Source organism: Eriocheir sinensis, chromosome 22, assembly GCF_024679095.1.
Source record: "Eriocheir sinensis breed Jianghai 21 chromosome 22, ASM2467909v1, whole genome shotgun sequence".
Lineage (NCBI taxonomy): Eukaryota > Metazoa > Arthropoda > Malacostraca > Decapoda > Varunidae > Eriocheir > Eriocheir sinensis.
The window spans coordinates 2,243,911-2,257,196 of record NC_066530.1 but is presented as its reverse complement, the minus strand read 5'-3'; the positions used below and the strand labels follow the sequence as shown (position 1 = coordinate 2,257,196).

Below are 13,286 nucleotides of genomic sequence, written 5' to 3'. Positions count from 1 at the left end.
CGTGTATGGTGTGTTTCAGGTTGTTCCAGTTGGTGGAAGGAAGTCTTGTGTGTGGGTCTGTCGCAAAAAAGTCAATCCTGAAGGCAGTTAGGTCTTGTTTGATCATGTCTAAGTCAGCCCTTGAAAAAAGGAAAATCTGTCTGGGTCTCTGTTTATGTCTAATCGGTCGGAGGTCAGCGTCAACGATGAGTATGTCATGGTCACTAAGTCCTGGAACAACCTGAGTGTTTGTTATGTTAAGAATGTTGTTGGTGAGAAAAAGGTCAAGTGTGTGTGCTGTGGTCAAAGGGCCACCGTGGCCAGCGGGGCGTGTTACAGTATGTGTCCGTGTTGGCTGGAGTACTGTTTGTGAGAGTGAAAATGTATTTATGATGTCAACGAATGTGTCGTGTAGTTGGCGTCTGTTTGTGTGGGGAATAATGGAGTTGGGGGCGTCAGCATCGGGAGGGTCAAATGGGGATATTGGAGTCCAGTCAATGTCGGGGAGGTTGAAATCACCTGTGATCCAGATGTGTTTGTCTGCCTGTATGCGTGAAAGAGAAATTTGAAGGTTGTGTAAATAGTCTGTATTAGTAGAAGGCGGTCTGTAAAAAGCAGCAATAAGAAGAGATTTACAGTTGAAGGTTTGTAACTGGACCCAGGTGATTTCGCAGTCTGAGTCAAGGTCAGGCCTATGGTGAACACAAAGACCCGGCTTGGTGGCGATGATAACACCGCCACCTTTGCCGAGGTCTGTCGGGCGGTCCTTACGAAAAACGGTCATACTAAAAGGGGGAAGGAAAAGCTCACTGCTGTCAACGTCAGAAGTCAACCAAGTCTCTGTCCTTACTATTATGTCTGGGTTATGTGTGGTGATTAGGTGGTGCAATTGGGCTATTTTGTTTTTGATACTACGGAAACTAATTGTTAATAATCGGAGGGAAGTGTGGTTATGATGTGGTGGTAGTGGAAGTGAAGGGAGAGGTGAGGATGGTGAAGATACAGAAGAAACGGGAGGGGGTGAAGAAGTAGAGGACGGAGGTGAAACAGGAGGTGATGAACAAGGGGAAGAAAAGGAAATAGGGACTGGGGAAAGTGAAAAGCTAGGATCGGGGGAGGGTCTTAGTTTATCTCTCTTAGTTTCTCTTCCTCTCGTCTCTTTTCGTCTCTCGTCTGTCTCTTAGTTTCTCATTTCTCTCTCACTCTATCTGTCATCTCTCTTAGCTCTTAATTTCTCTTCCTCTCGTGTCTTCGTCTCTCGTTTGTCTCTTAGTTTCTCATTTCTCTCTCACTCTATCGGTATGCATCTATCTATCTCTCCTAGCTCTTACTTTCTCTCTCTTAATTTCTCTTCCTCTTGTTTCTCTTCGTCTCCTACTCAAGTTCCTGATTCGTACGTTAAGGACAGTGAGTGGCAGGTTGCTGTTTACCAGTTTGCAAAGTTTACCAGAAGCATTCCGTTGTATTCCTATTATTTTTATTTTTATTTTTGTGGTCTATTTGCATTATTTGATTGTCCAAAATACGTTCCTCTGTTGTATCAGCTAATTCATTATCAGTCCAAATTTTTCTTATTTCTTATTTTCATCTCTTATTTTGTTTGTGTCTGTCTATCTGTGTCTCTGCCTGTCTGTTTGTGTCTCTGTCTGTCTGTCTGTGTCTCTGCCTGTGTCTGTGTCTGTCTATCTGTCTGTTTGTCTGTTTGTCTGTCTGTCTGTCTGTCTGTCTGTTTGTCTCTCTCTCTCTCTCTCTCTCTCTCTCTCTCTCTCTCTCTCTCTCTCTCTCTCTCTCTCTCTCTCTCTCTCTCTCTTTTGTGGTGAATTATATAGTTTGGATTATACTCGCTGCTATTCAATGCTTCAAATATATATAAAAAATGTATTTCACCCACACGATTTCTCCCTCAGGTGGAATTTTTCTATATGGTTTTTATGATTATTTTCAGTCGTCTTTATTGCAGTAGTTTTGTTGGCGTGAAAAACCCAAGCGTGTGTGTGTGGGATGGGGTGCCTGTGTGTGTGTGTGTGTGTGTGTGTGTGTGTGTGTGTGTGTGTTCCGACCTATAAAGATATTCGAACCTCTATTCACTTCGGCTCAGAATCTGCAGTCAAACCTTTTTCCTGCTCGTTCAAGACCTCTGATGAAGTTCGTGCTGGGAGGCATTTCGGTGTTGTCGGGGTGGGTGGGAAGGAGAGGGAGTGTATTGTGGGGTGATTGTGGGGCTGTGGGGGGTAGCGGTGAAAGGAGCTGCGTCGTTGGGAGAGAATTGAAAGGAAGGAAGGAAGGGAGGAAGAAGAGAACCAGCAAGATAATTGGTATGAAAAATTGAAAAGAACAAGAGGGGGAAGAGAAATATCAAGGAATAAAGAATTGAAATTGTACTAGGAGGAGGAGGAGGAAAAGGAGGAGGAGGAGGACTAGGAGGAGGAAGAGGAGAGACCGATTAAAACATGAAAAAGAAGTAACACATTGAATACAGAAATTAGTATCATGCAGACTTTTCCGCGCGGTTTTAGATTTGTATTAAAGAAAACATACATAAACACGTCTTTTAACATTATAACCTACTTTGAATTAGCTATAGATTAATATTTCCTATGTGTTGTTTAGATTCATTATTTTTTTTTTTTTTTACTTCTTTTCAGGTAGGCCACATGACGCTGCCCTTACAACTTCAACTTCTGGAATGGTATGTACTTGTTGTTGTTGTTGTTGTTGTTGTTGTTGTTGTTGTTGTTGTTGTTGTTGTTGTTGTTGTTGTTGTTGTTGTTGTTGTTGTTGTTGTTGTTGTTGTTGTTGTTGTTGTTGTTGTGTTGTCACTGGTTACCCTTCTATTTTTATCGTATATGTGTGTTTTCGTGTTCAAACCATTCCTGTAAAGTCTTGTGCCCGTGAAGGCTTAAGTCACACACGTTGGTTGAGAGCACCGGCTGTGAATAGGTCTCTTTTTTTTTTTTTTTTTGCTTTCATATCCTTGACGGCTTTTCCTGCGGGCCCGTTTGTGTTTGACCGCTTTTTTCATTCTCTTCGCTTGTCCTTCGTTACCTGTCCGTCTTTTTCTCCTGCAGACTTCCTCTCGCACAACCCATCCATCATATCTTTGGTCTTTCTCTTCTCACGCTCTCTACCTCCACGTTCATCGCTCTCCTTCGTGTCCTTCTCCTATCTCCTCATTGCATATTCGCACCAATTTAGTCCAGCGCCACTTTTTTTGTCGTTCCTTGCCCCTGCAGATCATCTCTCCTCTACCTCCACTTTCATCGCTCTCCTTCACGTCCTTCTCCTATCTCCTCATTGCATGTTCGCACTAGTTTAGTCCAGCGCCACTTTTTGTCGTTCCTTGCCCCTGCAGATCATCTCTCTTCTTCTCTCTCTTCTCATGTCCTCTTTCTCCACGTCCATCACTCTTCTACACGTCCTTCTCCCATCTCCATAGTCCACGTGAGCACCAGTTTATTCCTGTGCTTCGTTTCCCGTCGTTCCTTTCCCGCGTAGATCTTCTCCCACACTGTCAATCCATCATATCTTTCGTCTATCTCTTCTCATGTCCTCTACCTCCACGTCCATCACTCTTCTACACGTTCTTCTCCCATCTCCTTGATCTATGTTAGCATCGGTTTAATGCTGTGCCTTGCTACCCGTCGTTCCCTTCTTCTGTAGATCTTCTTTCACACAAGCACTCCATCTTATCCTTGGCCTTCATTTCCTACTCTCCACCTTAATACGTATCACTGTCTAACCAACATTCTCTTCTCTTCATCTTCCTTTACTGCATCTGTGTTAGCACCGGTTTAATCCTCTACCTTGCTACCCGACGTTCCCTTCTTCTGTAAATCTTCTCTCACACAATCAGTCCATCTTCTCCTTGGCCTTCATTTTCTACTCTCCACTTTAATACGTGTCACTGTCTAACCAATATTCGCTTCATCTTCCTTTACTGCATCTTTATACTGATTTCGCCACTGGCTCCGTGTGTGTGTGTGCCGTACCGTCAACAGTTTGTATCAAGCAGCAACAACTCGCTTCGTTTGACTCCTCTTCCCCGAATTGGCGATGATTTATTACCGGCGCTCAGAGTCACGCCCAAAGGCTGGTGAGGAGCAAACAAGGTGCAGCGAACCATTTGTCTTGCTCGACTGGTCTCTGCACGGCGCCTCACTACATAATGCTGCGACGGTGAAAGATTCCTCGAGTATATGTTTGGGTCTCTTTCCTCCCCCTGGCGAGTGGGTGACAAGTTGGAACAAGCACTAAGGGAAAACAAAGTCTCGTATAATCGTTGGAAAGCTTCTCAAGTAATCTGGCGAGTGGGTGACAAGGGGGAACAAGCACTAAGGGAGAACAATGAGTCGTATAATCGTTGGAAAGCTTCTTAAGTAATCAGCAAGTTACTTCAGATCCCGTGTTTAACCTCCGGAAGCTGGGTGAGAAATGAGGAGCAGGAAGACAGAGGGACCAGAGCGTCATTAGCCGTGCATGACCTAGACTCTTGCATGGCTTCTCGTTGCATAATTTAGTAACTTTGGAATACTTCTCGTGTTGACGGTTGGCCACTATTCCTCCCGTGGCTAACTTTTGACATGTGAGTGACAAGGGAGAATGCGGGGAACAGCGACAGAGAAAGAACAGTGAATTATATATTTTGTTTGCATGTTAGTTGTTCGTTAGAAATTGAGTAACTTTAGAGAGCTTTTCAATTTAAATGTATTGGGTGCTTTAACTGTGGCAAGTGCATGGAAGGAACAACAGGAACATTTACTGAGAATATAGATAATCATGAATCACGCTTAATTAGACTCTTGCATGGCGTTCTCTTAACCCCTTGACCGCGGATTTCCCACAAGAAGATATCACCAAGCTACAGGAATGGAACAAAAAGTGGCTGCTACAATTCAATGAGGAAAAATGCAAAGTCCTGCACCTTGGGAGAGAATATCCAGCATACCAATACCACATGAAAAACACTCCACTATCCACCACAGAAGCAGAGAAAGACCTGGGAGTATATGTTACCATGCTACCAGTGAAAGCCGAATCTGTACTAATCGCAGCGGACGGGTTAAAGATACTAGTAATGGTGGAGGCTTCTCGAGCGAACACTTTGTACGATCCGAAATTGATCCTCTCTTATTGGTCTCCTGTTCTATTTATTTACAGGAGCAGCGCATTGCGGACTTCTTTTTTTTTTACCTCCAGCTGCTTCCTCTATTGTAAAAATCACTGTCCTCCCAATGGTAACCTGTGGAAAGCGGGCAACATTGCAGGAAACGAGAGGAACAAGAACTCATAGATTGTAGAGTATCCATGTGTTAATATTAAGCGACGCGTACGCTGGAAGTTTTTTCGAGTCAACAGTCTGGTATTTTTCATTCTTTCTCTTGGTTAGTGATCAGTAGGGAAAGGAACATGAAGAACAAGAACAAAGTGAACAGAGAATCGTGAATCGTGTCAGACTATATTTCCACACGACGTTGCGGCGCATGATTCACTTTGGTAAGAATCTTGGCCAAATAGTTTTAATACTTTTTTCCTATACTTTGACAAATGGCTGACAAGGGAAGGAATTGGAGAGAGAGAGAGAGAGAGAGAGAGGGGGGGGGGGCAGACAGGCCTCTCCCCCCACACACACACTTGCATAATCTATCGACCTGTACATTGGAAAGCTTCTATAGTGTTCTCTCTCTCATGCTTTATCTTCCACCTACGTTTAACAATGAAATGGGTCAGAAATAATATTAGTGTCTTGTGGATGTGGATTGAGGGTAGGCACGGGAGCTGGTTGATGAAAGGAGGGTGAGAAACGGCTGCTGGGAGCTTTGTTATGTATCACCTCACTAGGGAATGGCAAGGGAGGGAAAGGGTCAGAGGTTCGGGTCGGCATTCCTAGACGCTACCAACTCTCACATCAACTATTTCCAAAGGTCAAAAAGAAGATCGATTGGATTATAATGAGCTTTTTTTTAAGTTCATGGTAGAGAGGAAAGGTCAAACTAACACCATGGTAAAAAAAACCTACCCCTGGAAAGGCCCACAACTGCTACGAAAGCCTGCAGGTCATATGTGCGTTCTTGGGCGACGAAATGTTCATTTATTTGGGGACGCGATAGGAAGCCACAAATTGACGAGGTCTTGGAAGTATTGCTGATCAACGCTGCGAGGCTACAAGGGACGGACCAGCCAAAGGTTAGGTAGAGGTCAGAATAGGGAAAGGCAGGCAGAGGAAAGGCTGAGGTGAGGACGGAGTAATGAAGTCTGAGTGGTATTATGGATCGGCGCCGAAGGTTTACAAGGGAAGGAACAGAGAGAGGTTAGACAAAGGACAGAATAGGCAAAGACAGGTTGAGGAAAGGCCATAATGAAACATGGACTATTGCGGAAACAGTCACTAGGTTAGGTTAGTTAGCTTAAGTGGTTTCAGGACGAGCGTAGGAAAGACACAAGTGGAAGGAAAAACAACTCGGGTAGACCAGCGCGAATATACAGCCGGAGTCACTGGGTCCTCTGAGCAGGCCATTCGGGGAAGAAAAATTTACTGATACGGACTCGACCCTCGTTTGACTTTCCAATACGAGGAGTCCGTCGAGGCGGAAAACTGGCCGGGAAGGGAAGAGAGTTCTCGTTCTTTTTTTCTGGGCCGATATTGTTCGACGCGCGTCACCACTCCTGGTGCGACGAACGTGGCGTAACAGCACCTCTTTTTTTTTTTTCTTTTAATGGATAGTCAGGCCAGTTAGGTGAAAAGAAATTGTATATGTGTGGTGGCAATGGGCCGTATTACAAGTCAAACCCGGGAAGTTTCGGGTCCCTACAGAGTTATTCATCCCGAACTCTGTAGGGACCCGAATTTTCTGGGATTGGACTTATAGTACGGCCCCTAAACCGACCGTTGCAGGGACCCGAAACTTCTCGGGTTTGACTTGTAATATGGCCCATTAATATGTCAGATTTTTAGTAGGAAGCAAGGCAAACAGTAAAACGATCACTTATATCAAACCGGAATATTACAACACCTCACTTTGCCTGTGCGTGATGGTGACAGCCTTGCGCCGCGAAAGCATCACACGTCACCAAACATTGTGTGTGTTATATATACTGGGGCCAAGTCACATGCATAGAAAATATACAATGTTTTTTTTCATACATGAAAGCAATAATTATACTGAAGTTGATAAAAAAATACATATTCTGTACATAATAAAAAAAAATAAAGTTGTTTGTGACTTGGAAACCTTTCATTGTGTTGGTCATGATGTGTCGTATTTTCAACGGATAAGCTGATCATTATGGAGCTGCTTGTTGTTTCACATGTACATTACGTAGCAGCCGCTCACTTTCGTTATTAGTAAAGAATTACCAAATGATATGTTTATGAGAATTATGAACCACATTCTTATTCTTCTGACTGTGTAATCTTTTTTTAAACTTATATATTTCTCTTTTATATTTCTCTTTTATACTATGGCAAGCACAAGACAAATTCTCTGTAAGAGCAATAAATTATTATTATTATTATTATTATTATTATTATTATTATTATTATTATTATTATTATTATTATTATTATTATTATTATTATTATTATTATTATTATTATTATTATTATTATTATTATTATTATTTTTATTCTTGGGTGTGCAGTCGGCCTGTCTCGTCCCAGGCAAGTGGACGCCCCAGCCTCGCGTCTCCACGTGTCCTGCGTTGTAGGGCTGGCGGCAGGAAAGACAAGCAACCATACAAAAATGTTCCCCTTTTCCTGGTGTACGCTTTCCGCTATTAGGAGAACAAGGCCAACACGTGCAGCGACGCGTGGAACATTTACACACGGTAGGAGCAAGTCAGACAGTTATCTCGGATTGCAGTTACAACATACGGACTAAATAATAAGCACATTTTCGTGAAACTCGTTAAAGAAAATTGGTTGTGTGCACAGATTGGTTCCTTCGGCCACTGAGCACATGAAGTGTCAGATTTAATTTTTAGATAAAGTCGCTCCGTGCAGTGGGAGAGGGAGGGGGAATGTAAGGGAAGTGTGATGTGTTGTTCAATTTGTGTTAAATCAGAAACCTTGGAGCTTAGGAGGAGCGAGGGTGGATACGTGTCTGTAGAGTTATGTTCCTTGAAGCACACCCAAGCACAGTCGTGCGTGCCCGACCTTTCCCTGCACTGCCTAACGCTCCTCTGTGTTAAATGTCTATAAAAGACGTCCATACCATCGCCCGGCCGTTTTGTTTTGAAGATGCCTCAACGCTGATTTGATTTTATCACTAACGATTTCTTATGATTATTTATCCTTGCATTACGAAGGCATGCTGTTTTCATGCTTGTGTGTTTGTATTTGTGTGTATATACATTTACGTGTTCAGATGGACTTATGTGTGTATGCGTATAAATTTGTTTGTGTGTGTTTATACGAATGCCATATATGGGTTATAATGTATTATTAAAAGAATCGTAGAAAGGTTAGCTGTATCCAACCTGACGAGTTGATGCTAATATAGATGTCAGTTTGTGTGTATATAATTATGATTTAATATGTTCTTGCGTATGTATATGTATTTATGCATGGCTTGTCATTTATATTCTGATGTTTAACTGCACCACAAGATCACGCGCCATAAATAAATAATCGGACCATAATATTATTCCGCGTGAGGCCAGGCGGACGTAACACCTCACGGTTAAAATAATCATCCCCTCACGCTCCACTCGGCTGTGTGGACGCGATTAATTAATCACTCTGGCATGAACACCTGTGAACCAATAATATTAGCGGAGTGTTGCGCCAAAGGCCTTTTGACGAATGTTTTGCGAGCAGCTGTTCTGCTGCTTGTGCAGCGGAATGGGTATTTGCTCCAATTGATACGCACCGTTCCAATTCGTACTCATAACGGAAAACAAAGAAAATATTGTCGCAGCCAGCTGCTGAAGCTGCAGTGACCTGACCAGTCCAGGTTTACGCCTGGTAAGTCAATGAATGACCGTATCCCAGCGTTTCACGTACTGGTGGGGCGCCGACTTGAGTCTCGACTAGGGATGCTGGCAGTCTATGTCGATTTCAAGAAGAGGTTTGATTCAGTGCCTCGCGAGGCACTCTGGGATCTCGGGCTATTGCGATGGATTCTCTCAAGGACCGTTGGTCTATTAATTGGCCTGTATATTTTGGGACTGAGAGTTCTGAGAAGTGTGTGTGTGTGTGGGGGGGGGGGGAAGGTACGTGTCCAGCTTTAAGGTACGTGTCCAGCTCCTTTAAGGTACGTGTCCAGCTTCTTTAAGGTACGTGTCCAGCTCCTTTAAGGTACGTGTCCAGCTTCTTTAAGGTACGTGTCCAGCTCCTTTAAGGTACGTGTCCAGCTTCTTTAAGGTACGTGTCCAGCTTCTTTAAGGTACGTGTCCAGCTCCTTTAAGGTACGTGTCCAGCTTCTTTAAGATACGTGTCCAGCTCCTTTAAGGTACGTGTCCAGCTTCTTTAAGGTACGTGTCCAGCTTCTTTCACGTACGTGTCCAGCTCCTTTAAGGTACGTGTCCAGCTCCTTTAAGGTACGTGTCCAGCTTCTTTAAGGTACGTGTCCAGCTTCTTTAAGGTACGTGTCCAGCTTCTTTAAGGTACGTGTCCAGCTTCTTTAAGGTACGTGTCCAGCTTCTTTAAGGTACGTGTCCAGCTTCTTTAAGGTACGTGTCCAGCTTCTTTAAGGTACGTGTCCAGCTTCTTTAAGGTACGTGTCCAGCTTCTTTAAGGTACGTGTCCAGCTTCTTTAAGGTACGTGTCCAGCTTCTTTAAGGTACGTGTCCAGCTCCTTTAAGGTACGTGTCCAGCTTCTTTAAGGTACGTGTCCAGCTTCTTTAAGGTACGTGTCCAGCTTCTTTAAGGTACGTGTCCAGCTCCTTTAAGGTACGTGTCCAGCTTCTTTCCCACGGACGCGAGAATGAAGCAGGGCTGTGTCCATGCCCCTTCGCTTTTCAACACGTGTATGGACTGGGTCCTAATCAGAGTTGTGGATCAGTCATTGTGGATCAACTATTCGTAATACCAGGGTCACTGACCTTGTATTTGCCGATTATGCAGTAAAGCTTGCGGAGTCGCTGGAGGGTCTGGTGATGGCTCTCGAGGCACTGCAAGAGGAGACGAAGCCCTTGGGACTCTAGTCCTCTTTGGTCAAGACCAAGGTACAGGTGTTTGGAGGCTTGCTTAATTAAACAGTGCAGTCTATTCATGCGTGTGCCAAGGACATTGATATCTTGGAAAATTTGGCAAACTTTGGTAGCATAGTTCAGAACAACGGCGGGCCTCGTCAGGAAGTCTTACGCGGATTGGCTTGGCCCACGGTGTTATGGACTCGCTCTGCACGAGTATATGGGGTTGCCGATGCCTGTGCATAAAAGAAAACAAAGATCCAGGTCTTCAAGTCGCTTGTGCTACCTGTCTTACTGTATGGCTGTAAAACAAGGACACTGAATAGTGACTGGAGATGCGGATTGATGCCTTTGGTAATAAGTGTCCATGCAGAATCCTAATATCGCTGGAATGACTCTGTTAAACCGGCGATTATTCCGTGAAAGTGATTCCAGGTCTATTACCTGCATAGCCCATGAGCACCATCTTTGGCTATACGGGCATGTGGCACGCTACCCAGAAGCCGACCTGCTCATCGGGTTGTTTCTATAAGAGGCAATCCGTCCTTCTATAAGACACCATAAGGAAGAGGGCCTGCACGGAGACTCCCCGCCGGGTTTGGCATCGTGGGTGGGAGAGACGCTGCGCCACAGTCGTTTGCCACTATTGATTAATTGGTTGTATTGTATTTTTTTCCTTCCGACAAATTAATTTCATGAAGGAATATCAAAATATTCTTCGAGTAAGCCTTGATAACCACACTTCCCATCATTATCTTGAATGGAGCAAGATTGTCATGATCATGCTTAGCTCAGCCCTTTTTCTGTCTGTTCAAACGTAAAAAAAAGCTTCTTGGGTATTTACTATTAACTCTATTACCGAGCCTTTCGTGCTGAGTAAGGGAAAGTGACGCGGGGGGCGGAAGGTAAATGGAAAGAGAGGAAGCTACGTAACGACTGAATGTTCTTGATTATGCAGGAATATTTTTCTTTGCAGAAGTAGATTTTGTTTCGTAGTATAAACGTCATTACGGATTTATTTCTGCTGAGTAAGTGCAAGTGAGCAGAATGGCGGGAGGTGAATGGGAAAAAAGGGGAACCTTAAGAGAAAAACGATTATCCTTGGTTATGTTATTAGAGAATATTTGAGCCGTGCCATTGTAGATACTAATAAGGCACGTACTATAAACTGTTACTGATCCATTCTTGCTGGTTAATGCAAAGTTTGGGGAATAAAAGAATGTACCTGTGTAGAAAGTAAGCAATATAATACACACACACACACACACACACACACACACACACACACACACACACACACACACACACACACACACACACACACATAAAGAGCTTTCCGTTTTATTCTATTTCTTCTTTTACCTTTATTCTTATCTTCCTTGCCTAAGCCGCTCCCGAGGCCTAATTGGAGCTCGCGGTGAAGATGGTTCGGGTGTCGATACAAAGGGGGCGAGGGAGGTCTTTTGGCCGCGTTGTTCTGACAAATTCAATACCACCTTTTTTTTTTGTATTTTGTTATCTTTAGTTTTATAGGCCTGTGTGTGTGTGTGTGTGTGTGTGTGTGTGTGTGTGTGTGTGTGTGTGTGTGTGTGTATACTATATTTTTTCTTCCGAATTCACTCTGCCTTCTACGGGTGATGCAGGGAAGGCAACCAGCGGTGTTTTAGCAACTTTATCGCAATGAACGTCTCTGTATTAGTTATATAACTGTTTGATTTTAGTCACGTGTGCTTCACGGAGTTTCCTCTTCAAACTACAATGTAAACACGAAAAAGTGTAAATATCTATACTTAGTACATCCATGGTGAAGTGATTAGCACGCCTAGTTGCGACACCGTGGGCCTCGTTTGGAATCCTAGCCCGTCTTTTTGTCCTCTCATTTGGGCTGGTCGACAAATGGGTACCTGGGGAAACCTGGATCTCACACCGGCTCTGTCTGTTTGTGGTTATTTCCCACCACAGGCTCAAGGGCCAGTGTGACATATATGAACATTGACGCAATGCGCAGCTTTCACGTATGCTCCCAGCTTTACCTGTACTAATTTGAGGAATACTTTATTGCATGATTTTTTCTTAATTAAGAAAGTAAAATGGCTTTAGCAGCAGCATTTTTGCTTGCAAAGTTCTGATTCTCTCTCTCTCTCTCTCTCTCTCTCTCTCTCTCTCTCTCTCTCTCTCTCTCTCTCGCTATCTCTCTCTCTCTCTCTCTCTCTCTCTCTCTCTCTCTCTCTCTCTCTCTCTCTCTCTCTCTCTCTCTCTCTCTCTCTCTCTCTCTCTCTCTCTCTCTCTCTCTCTCTCTCTCTCTCTCTCTCTCTCTATATATATATATATATATATATATATATATATATATATATATATATATATATATATATATATATATATATATATATATATATATATATATATATATATATATATATATATATATTTGCCGTATTGGGATAGTAGTCAAAATCAAAATAATTGTCAATACCTCTTTCCTGCCTAAGAGATGAATCCTACTAACACCGCGGCCTCACAACACAAGTTTTATACTGAAATTTATTACTATGATATCCAATTTCCTTATCAGGAAGCATCCAGTATGTTTATTTTTTCAATCCCCTCCGTGATAAACTCAGGAACAGCGTTTTTGCATTTTTTTTTATCCCCGATGACCAAAGCACGATCTTTTCAGTAAAGGATTATAAAGACACCTCTGGAACTGAACCTACATTTTTTTTACAGCAAAGGAGACAGTTCAAGGGCATGAAAAAAAAAGACAATAATGAAAAAAAAATCCCGCTACTCACTTCTCCTAAAAAGAGTGCAGTGGAGTGCCCGAAAGAGAGGTCAATTTCGGAAGGAGAGCTGTCCTGATACTCTCCTCTTGTAAGAGTTCAAGTCGTAGGCAGGAGGAAATACAGATGAAGGAAGATTGTTCCAGAGTTTACCAGCGTGAGGGATGAAAGAGTGAAGATGCTGGTTAATTCTTGCATAAGGAGTTTGGACAGTATAGGAATGAGCATGAGTAGAAAGTCGTGTGTGGCAAGCCCACGGGAGGGGAGGAGGCATGCAGTTAGGAAGTTTAGAAGAACAGTCAGCGTGAAAATATCGATAGAAGATAGAAAGAAAGGTAACATGGCGGCGGAATTTAAGAGGTAGAAGACTATCAGCAAGAGGAGGAGAGCTGA

At 43.3% G+C, this 13,286-nt stretch overlaps 1 long non-coding RNA gene across 2 annotated transcripts in view; it reads left to right on the top strand.

Moving 5' to 3' along the window:
- LOC127001929 (uncharacterized) overlaps positions 1-13,286 on the top strand; it is a 199,392-nt gene that overhangs the window by 18,910 nt on the left and 167,196 nt on the right. For both annotated transcript variants that reach the window (XR_007755562.1, XR_007755563.1), the window contains exon 2: positions 2,625-2,668. This is a non-coding gene — a long non-coding RNA (uncharacterized LOC127001929). The remainder of the gene's footprint in view (positions 1-2,624; positions 2,669-13,286) is intronic.